The following is a 10,000-nucleotide window of genomic DNA, read 5'->3' as shown; positions in this document are numbered from 1 at the left end:
TTTTTGTGTCTTATTTACCTGTCTACATCCTCTCTCTCATTCTCTTTGTAGTAATCTCTCTAGAGCACAAGTGTATTTTTGTATACGCTTTGTCAAAGAAATGCAGAGGCGCTGTTCGGATCAATAGTATGAGAGTATTCAAACAAGCTGTTCCGACAGACCCATCTAATAACATTTCCAAAAACACCAATCATTCAAGTAACCCCGGCAACAAAACAAACCATTACAAATCCTTTTATAAATAATGGCATAACAGGTACCACCGACACGTGTTGACCAAACCGAAGAAGACTTGTTTTGCGGTCATTATAATAATCATCATACAGAGTGCCTTTTTTATTTATAATTCTTTTTATTTATTTGTTTGTTTTAGCGTGAGTCATTGACATAGATGCGGAGGCAGCCGGTGCTGGTTGATATAAGGAGTGTCCTCAGAGAGAGAGAGAGAAAAGGATTGTGTGGGTGTGAGCGTAGGGACTTATTAAACAGCGTAACTCCAGTCGTCTCTCACGACGACACTGCGCAGATCTCGCCAGGGCTCCAGACAATGGCAATGTTCCTGTGTCCGATTCGCAATGACCTACATTTCCCGTTGTTGTCTTTCAACATCAACCAGCTGGCAGAGGGACTTCCTGTCAACAACACTGATAAACCCTGCTTTCTACGTCTCTTTACCAGTCGCAGGACCCGGCACCCGGGGCCCGATACGAGTGGCGTGTGGGACGCACTCTCACGCTCTCTCTCGCTCAACGGTCTGTGGGAAAACGAGTCAGAACTTCAGAGGTCTTTTGACTGATGTGTTCTGTGCCAAGATCCTGCGAGTTCTGTGTTGTGTACCGAGATGAGCAGCTGCCTTGGCAGAGAGAGACTTCAGTGTGGCGGTATACCTGCTTCCCAGATGTGATTCTGATCTCAGCTCCCCTGGCGCCCTGTGTGTGTGCGTGTGCGTATGCGCGCGCGCGTGTGTGTGTGTCATCTGGATGGCACAGCCAAAGAGAGCTCACTTTCTCAGCCTCGCCCCAATTACGCCTTTCGCTCGTTACATTTGTCACACATTTGGAAGGTGCGTTTGATTAATGAGCCAGCGAGAACGAAATGACATCACTGTGGCAGCCTGTCAGTTGCACTGTCCAGCACATGGGAGGCCTGGAGAGGTGGGTGGTGTAAATAAGTGCATGTGTGTTCGGGGGCTGGGTGTTTCACTATGAGAACGTTTGAACTGTAAAAAGTGTGTTGTGGTTTGTTTAAGTGAGCTGTTGAGTTATTTCTATTGATTCTGGTTCTGGACGATTGCTTACAATGCGGCAGTGAAAACTATTTATTTTGTTTCATGGGGTTTTAAGTGGTCCGGTGACATACAATAAATATGAAAATCTAAATGTTAAGGCACCTCATAGTCATACTCTATTGACTGTGTGTGATATATCTGTTCTCTGTGCTTGGTGTTGTTTATAAACTCTATCATCCTGTGTCTAAATGGCAGTTTGTGTGGTGGTGACTCACATCAAACCAGATCAACTAAATAATAATAGCTCTTTTCGCACAGAGAAGCTGGCAAAAAAAAGCAGTATTTAGAAAAGCAGCATTGCTGGTTCAAGACCCATTCATCACCCATTCACAGAGAATAGCATGGAACAAAACCCTTTCACATGCAAAACTAAGACCACGTTAGGGAAAATCAGAGTGCAGTTTCAGTTGAATGAGATTTGGAAAAGGTTTTTCAAATACAAAGGTATTTTGTGCCATGGTTCCACATTTTAGGATATACTGTAGTTCATTGGAATATATATATTTTTTTGATCCACTTTTTCTCCCATTTAAAAAATGTTCTCCCATCCCAATTTTCGTATCATCCAATTCAACCCTCCCCTGTCTCGAACGCTGTTTCTTGCCTCCCACAAGCCGGCTGCAATGTGGACTAAGTCATACATAGCACGAGTCCCCTCCGATACTCGAGGTAACAGCAGTCGCATCTTTTCACCTGCGCGGCGCAATCTTTCAGTGTCAGGGGTCTGCGCTTTGGAGGGGCGCCGCCCCCATCGCTTCCTGATTCTACTGCGCAGGCGCACCAACCGACCTGTAGGAGTCGCTGTCCACAACGCCCGATCCCCACCCATCAGTTTCCCACCCCCTAATACTGCCAATGTGTATTAGTACGGATGACCAGCTAAACTGAAAGCAATGTGGAGCGCTGGGCTCGAACAGGCGAACCCAGCGTCTCCAGTATTCGTGGTGAGCGCCTTGCCCACTGCACCGCGTAGCCGCCCTCATTGGAATAATTTTTAACATTATAAATTGCAATGAAAAATACAACCCTCGTCATACAATCCCATTCAATTGAAACCGCTCGGGGTCCACTTCCTGATATCCACCAAGGAAACGATAAAAGAAGGAAGGGTCATCACATCACGATACTGTACCAGCACTCTATGCCCTACTGTACTTGGTGCTATCTGAGATATCTGAGGAAATATACATCAACCAATACACAAAATGTTAGCTAGTTAACAATGCAACAAATTGCAGATGATTCTGACATCTGAAGTAATAACCTGTTTAATAAATAACTCAATGTCGGCTGAGCTGAACGTTTTCACACTTGGCACCAATGTGTGTTCACACGCTACACAGTGACAGTGATGACCCTTCCTTCTTTTATAGTTTCCTTGATATCCACTAATGCGGCCAATTGCTTTTGTTGCTAAGCAACATAGAGAAGCAACATACGTAGTGTAATGCATGAAGAAAGCAGCTTTTTGTTTTTACAATGAGCCATTTTGGAGCTGGCTTCATAATAACTAGGTCAGAAGCTTTTAGGTAATCTCAAAACTGCTGGTCTGATCTTTTCACACAGAACACAAAGCTGCTAATAAGCCGTCTTTTTCTTCATTTCTGGAAGGGGTTATAGTAGCCAATTCAAATTCCATTTGGGAGGGGTTTACCATATAAGGGCAATTCAATGTCAGGCAGGTTCCAATTCTAAGATTTTCAGTCACAATGTCACATAATCCTGTTTATGAAAGACATAACACATATAATTTCTATACATATAATTTCATAATATGTCTGATTGATGAATTCAAATATGGGACCACTTTATTCACATTTTTGCCCTGCATTACGCTGTGTAACTTTGTACAAGATTTCCCTCCAAAACATGGTTCCGCCGCCGTGATATTCAGTGGATCGTACTTGATATTTAGAAGCAGAGCGCTCCACAGCTGCCCAGGAGGTCTTGGAGTGTGTGGACGAAGCCAGGACGACGGCGATGAGTCAATGTGACGGGAAATGATGGACCACAAATTAGGGATGTCCGATATTATCGGCCAATATTGGCATTAAAATGTGATATCCGAAAATATCGGTATCGGTTTTCAAATTATTATTATTATTTTTTTTTAACATTTCTATAACCTTTATTTACCCAGGCAAGCAAGTAAGAACAAATTCTGATTTTATTTATTGTCAAAAGTATGCATAATGTTGTGTTAATTCCACAACAAGAGATATGTAATGTTAATTACCTGAAATTATTCTGTTTTTTTGGGGGGGGGGGGACCCTGCATATATCGGTATCGGTTGATATCAGTTGATATCAGTTGATATCAGTATCGGATATTAAGAGTTGGACAATATCGGTATATCGGTAAAAAAGCCAATAGCAAGCATCCCTAAATCAGTGTTGTAGTCAAGTCACTAAATCTCAAGTCCGAGTCGAGTCTCAAGTCCCCAGTGTTCGAGTCTGAGTTCGAGTCTGAGTCCAAGTCCGAGTCACCAAAGACTCGGCAAAGACAAAGACAAAGAAAGAGTTGAGTCCGAGTCGAGTCCCCATTACCCTAGTCCGAGTCTGAGTCCAAGTCATCAAGGTTGAGTCCACCCCACTCTGGCAGTCAAAGAGCTGACATACAAATAAAAAAAAAGGTCTACATTAAACATAAATGATACAGCGGTCACCATTTCAAAGGGAGTTTATTTACTTTGTGACACAATAGCCAAACAAATGCACAAGCCATCAATATCTTATGCCAAATGAATAGGGCATATTACAAAAAATTAAATAACTGTATTTATCAATTAACAAGTCCGAGTCCTCGTCTGCACCTTCCGAGTCCGAATGCAGTCAATGCTCGAGTCCAAGTCCCAAGTCTGAGTCATCAGTGCTTAAGTCCAAGTCGAGTCACGAGTCCTGTGGACTCGGCTACTACAACACTGCCACAAAATTAAACCAAACTGACTTTAAAGTCTAAACGCTCTGCCATGTCTTGTGTTGTCCTATAAAAGCAAACCACCAACTTGATACTGAAAAAGTCTGACTCACAGTGGCCATCCTTTAATAAATAAATGAATAAATAAATAAAGATGATCTCCCTGTTAAATTTACATGAACCGTGGTGGACGGCTCATGTAAAACACAATTTTAATGACCAGTAGACCAAAAGGCTTTTGGGTGATTACCTCTAGTTCTCCACAGTCACACTCCTCTCCCTCCTCCACATAGCCGTTGCCACACTTCTGTCCCCCATAGAGCACCTTGACCTCGGGTATGTTGTACAGACACATGCCCACGCCTTTCTCCAGACTGCCAGCCAGGTCCTTCTTGCTGCACGTACTGAAGACCGTCGGGAACGGATATCTGAAGGAGAGGTAAGAAGACACGTTGAAAATGAGAAAAAGAGAGAGAGAGAGAGAGAGAGAGAGAGAGAGAGAGAGAGAAAACAGACAGACAGACAGGCAGACACAGGTAGGAACAAGAAGTGGGGGGAAAAAACGACCTCCACTTAATTGCAACTCCATTGATTGGTCCGTGCCATCGCCACTCAGAGTCCAAATTAACCCCAGGACAAGTGGACTCAGATGCGTGCCTGCCTGCCGCTTAGACTCACAGACCAGACCCAGACAGAGTTCTGACTGGAAAACAAATAGGCTGTTTTCACTTGCCCGTTCGCAGGGTCCGCCAACACTGATGAGCTGCGGTTCAACGTGGTTTCTAAAATCCATACGGATGCACAAGCAAATCAACAAACAAGGAACCTGACAAACGCTTGGCTGCTGCAGGATCTAAACCCTGGCACTCACACAAAGATACATCTTCAATCAGAGAGGAACCTGGTGATTTGACAATTTAGGCACAGGGTTTGCGAGGACAGGGGCCCGGGGAGGTGTGTATTGTCTGGTCAGTCTGCCAGTGTGTGTGCGGCAAGCAGTGTGTGTGTGTGTGTGTGTGTGTGTGTGGTGTGTGTGTGTGTGTGTGTGTGTGTGTGTGTGTGTGTGTGTGTGTGTGTGTGTGTGTGTGTGTGTGTGTGTGTGTGTGTGTGTGTGTGTGTGTGTGTGTGTGTGTGTGTGTGTGTGTGTGTGTGTGTGGTGTGTGTGTGTGTGTGTGTGTGTGTGTGTCAGCCCTCGTGTGTGTGAGCCCCTAGTATATTGAATATAGTGATTCTCAGACCACATAATTTCACCCACATTAACTTGGGTCTCTGGAACTGCTTACCTGAACTGCTGAGTAATGTCTAATTTAGCAAGGAAAGGAATTGGATTTCATATTGAAAATTAAAACGTTCTAAAGATGAAACTGTGTGATGTGCCAGTAACAGCATGGACGCTTGGGGAAGTGTTCTCTCTCTCTCTCTCTCTCTCTCTCTCTCTCTCTCTCTCTCTCTCTCTCTCTCTCTCTCTCTCTCTCTCTCTCCTCTCTCTCTCTCTCTCTCTCTCACATCCCAGACACACACACTACAAATACACTAGGTTAGTCAGAGGTAAGTTGAGTGGAGGTGAGGTTGGAGTTGTTGTATTGAGAGAGAGAGAGATTGTTATATTCTGAGTTTTGTGAGGTGAGAGGGTAGTGAGAGGAGAGGTGAAGGCGAGAAGGTGTGTTCCTTGTGTACTGGACCCTAGACTGACCCTGGAGTATTGAACAATCCCTTCTTTTTGTACGAGAGCCTGTTTTGTGTTTTGACCATCGAACTGTATTAAGACCATTCTCTTTGCTATCGAACTGAATTCTGCGCATAATCAATACATATTCGTATTGATTGATATTGCTCTTGTGTGGACATTCGAATTTGTGAACCGTGGTGAGTCTGAACACCACCAGGCTCGTTACAATATATATATATATCTCTCCTTCTCTCCGTCTCTCTCTCTCTCCCTCTCCCTCCCTCTCTCTCTCTCTCTTCTCACCGTCTCTCTCTGTCTCTCTCTCTGTCTCTCTCTCCCTCTTTCTCTCTCTACCCATGAATCTGAGTCTATAAACCAGAGAGGGAGATCGAGAAGCTGCTCGATCCAATGACCAACAGAGATACACTGAATGATCAAACAAGAGAAAGAAACAGTGAGAGAGAGAGAGAGAGAGAACAGAGAGAGAGAGAGAGAGAGAGAGAGAGAGAGAGAGAGAGGGAGGGAGAGGTAGAGAGAGAAGAGAGAGAGAGAGAGGAGGAAGGAGAGCAGGAGAGAGAGAGAGAGAGGAGAGAGAGAGAGAGAGAGAGAGAGAGAGAGAGAGAGGAGAAGAGAGAGAGAGAGAGAGAGAGAGAAGAGAGAGAGGATGAGGGGGACGGAAGAATGAGTTAGCTCCACCAAAACGGAGTGAGAGCCTAAGGCTACAGACATATAGAGAGACCTACTTAACCTCCTCTTGGCCCTCTGCCCTCTACTCAGCCCTCTCCGGCTGATGGGACGAGACAGCCAGAGTTAACCATAAGCCAGAGGCCCAACACAGTAACACTGTTGTATGACAGCAGCGTGGCCCGGCCTGACCCGGATAGCAATGCTATAGTCATCGGAGATAACACACGGGATTGGCAATGAAAAGCTGGCTTTGGGGCATTAAGCCTGGTATATCGCACGGCTCAAACCGCTAGTGGAGGGAGTAGCGGAGCCGTAGAACAGAGGGTGTTTGGAAAAGCTTCGCTAAGACCGCCTATCAGGCCCAGGGTGCTGAGGGTGATGATGGCTGGCAGTCAAGACAGACGAAGATGGCACAGGATGGAGACAGCTGGCGTAAGGCTGGGGAAAAAGCCTGGCTGACTTCAAACACAAACGCCTCATCATCACACGATAAAGTTCGGGATGTAAAGGACGCTTTCTGACTGTTGTTCAGTGGGGACCCGGGTCTTCAATCGTGACAGGGCGCAGAGAGCGTTAGTAAAGCCTTTGACTGTGCAACATTACACAGAAAGTGTTTGTGTAGCTTGGCATCGGGCGCGAGGAGGTGTGTGTGTGTGTGTGTGTGTGTGTGTGTGTGTGTGTGTGTGTGTGTGTGTGTGTGTGTGTGTGTGTGTGTGTGTGTGTGGTGTGTGTGTGTGTGTGTGTGTGTGTGTGTGTGTGTGTGTGTGTGTGTGTGTGTGTGTGTGTGTGTGTGATGTTTCTGACGGAGGGTGGATTTGGCCGCTGTAGCTCTGTGGATATTTCACACTGTTGTTAGTTAATTCTTTAGTTTGCCTCCCAAGGGGGCAGGAGATAACGGAGGAGGCACTTGCCGGGGAAGAAAACGACATGTTTTTGCCTTTTCTCTGGAGCGCGGAGGGAAACACCCTATTCTCTCACCACCCCGAGGTTCACTCATCAGTTCACATCCAGTGTTTTTCTCCTGTTTCTGGTCAGTCAGTCTGTCTGTCTGCCCTGGCGGCTGCCTTAATCCACCTGCTCTGGTCTAGATCTAGACCTATTTACCTCCTGAATGCACACACACGCACGCACACGCACACACACACACACACACACACACACACACACACACACACACCACACACACCACACACACACACACACACACACACACACACACACACACCACACACACACACACACACACACACACACACACACACACACACACACACACACACACACCCACACAGAAAAAGAGCTTTGCTGTGCTGAGCGAGGGGACCCACACACCAAATCGAGGGCAGACAGGCTATGTACTGTAGATCAAACCACAGCACAGAGCAAACAGAGACCCTCGTAAATAGCATGGCCTGCTACTGATAACAGACCAGAGAAACAGCAGGCGATATGCATGGTGGGATAGAGAAAGCACAGAGAGGGGAGGGAGGGACAGAGAGAGAGAGAGAGAGAGAGAGAGGAGAGAGAGAGAGAGAGGAGAGAGAGAGAGAGAGAGAGGAGAGAGAGGAGAGAGAGAGAGAGAGAGAGAGAGAGAGAGAGAGAGAGAGAGAGAGAGGAGAGAGAGAGAGAGAGAGAGAGGAGAGAGAGAGAGGAGAGAAAGAGATATCTTCACTCCACCAGCTAGTGGAAAACAAAGTGATCTGTTGGACTGGTCACAGGCAGATAAAGTCCACCGTCTCCCTGGTGGGAGGAGAGGTCCACTTGGCCTGCTGGGGATCACAGCTCTCTCTCTCTCTCTCTCTCTCTCTCTCTCTCTCTCTCTCTCTCTCTCTCTCTCTCTCTCTCTCTCGCTCTCTCAGTGCATGCTGGGAATGAGATTGGAGAGATTGGAGAGGTTGGAGATTGGAGGTGTAGTGAGTTTTTTTCTATCTTTATCTGTCTATTTTGTTAATTTGTTTATGGGATATTGTATTATAGTGTAGTGTTGGTTTGCTGTGTGTTTTTGGTGTGTATAGGGTTAAGTGGGAGTGTTTTGTTTGTTTGGCCGCATCGGCCAGGCTGTGCTGCTGGATGACGTCAAACGCCAATATGGACTTTTCCAAAATTGGTAGAAAGCATGGTATCAAGATATCTGTTTCTAATGTGTCAGTAGAGGACTGCAGTATGGCAGTTGGAAATATTGTCGGACATAGAAATATTAAATCAGCTGCGAAAATGAATGGAGGCGTAGTGATTTTTGTTGATTCGGTGGACAAGGTGCAAACACTGGTTCAATCAGGGATAAGTGTTGATGGGGCTTTTCTTTCTGTAGAGCCGCTCTCCACACCAGGCAGAATGTCTTTATTTCCAACGTTCTGCCGTTCATCAGTGACGAACTATTGAGAAGTCAACTAGCACGACATGGGAGGATAATTTCCCTATAAGAAAAATGTCGTCGGGATGTAAATCTCCGCTTTTAAAGCATGTTGTCTCACACAGGCGACAGGTTTTAATGATTCTAAACCAACAGCGGAGAGGAGCTTGAGTTGGTTTTTAAGATAAAGGTTGATTATGTGGTTTTTGTGAGTTCTGGTAATTCGGGGAAGTGTTTCGGATGCGGGGAAGTGGGTCATATCTCCCGAGATTGTGCGGGGAGAGGGGCAAGGCGACCTCCGCCTCAGCCCCAGGAGGAGCGCGGGGCTGGGCTCAGCGCAGGTAGTGGTACAGAGGAGGGAAGAGTGTTGCAGCGCAGAGCAGAGAGCAGTGATGACAACAGAGTCCCGCTGCAGACCGCCAGCAATGTAAATAGAGTCCCTTTGCAGACCGACAGTAGCGCAGCAGATAGTATCCAGCTGCAGGGCCACAGAACCGGTGTAGCAGGTACGAAGCAGAGCCTTGGTACAGAGGAGGGAGGAGTGAGGGAAGCTGCCCCCCCCTCAACTAGTGGCGACTGTGGGGTAACTGGGGGTGGTGCGGGTGGTGCAGGTACAGAGGAGGGAGGGGTGGGAGACGCTGTTCCCCCCTCAACCAGTGGTTGTGTAGGTAAGGAGGTGGGAATCAGAGATGCTGCCCCCCCTTCAACAAGTGGCGAGGTAACAGGGGAGAGCAGAGGTTTTTTTGTCCCCCCAAGCCCAACACCGCGTCAGGGTAAAAAAAGGAATCAAAAAAATATGACAAGTGAATTAATAGGGGAAAAGTTGAATGTGGTGGACAATGTACACAGTCAGACAGTGGATGGCGTGGTGGGAAGTGATGGAGGGGTGGGCTCTCAGGATAAGGAAGGAGTGACAAGTTTGGTCAAAGAGAGTCAGGAGGGTGTAGAAGACACAGGTTCCTCTCAGTCCAGCATGGACGAGGATGAGGTTGAAAAACAATGGGGTGAGATTGAAAAACAATGGGGGGATGACATCTCAACTGTTGAGGAAGATGAGTTCCCAAATGCTTCTCAAGTGTCTGATTC

General features: G+C 46.5%; 1 protein-coding gene across 1 annotated transcript in view; it reads right to left on the bottom strand.

Moving 5' to 3' along the window:
* The window catches only part of LOC311234743 (disintegrin and metalloproteinase domain-containing protein 12-like), a gene marked incomplete at its 5' end in the record, with an annotated part of 240,247 nt that overhangs the window by 36,477 nt on the left and 193,770 nt on the right, over positions 1 to 10,000 (bottom strand).

The sequence above is a fragment of the Notolepis coatsorum genome (genome assembly GCF_963971535.1).
Source record: "Notolepis coatsorum genome assembly, chromosome: 9".
NCBI lineage: Eukaryota > Metazoa > Chordata > Actinopteri > Aulopiformes > Paralepididae > Notolepis > Notolepis coatsorum.
This window is presented reverse-complemented; position numbering and strand designations above follow the sequence as displayed.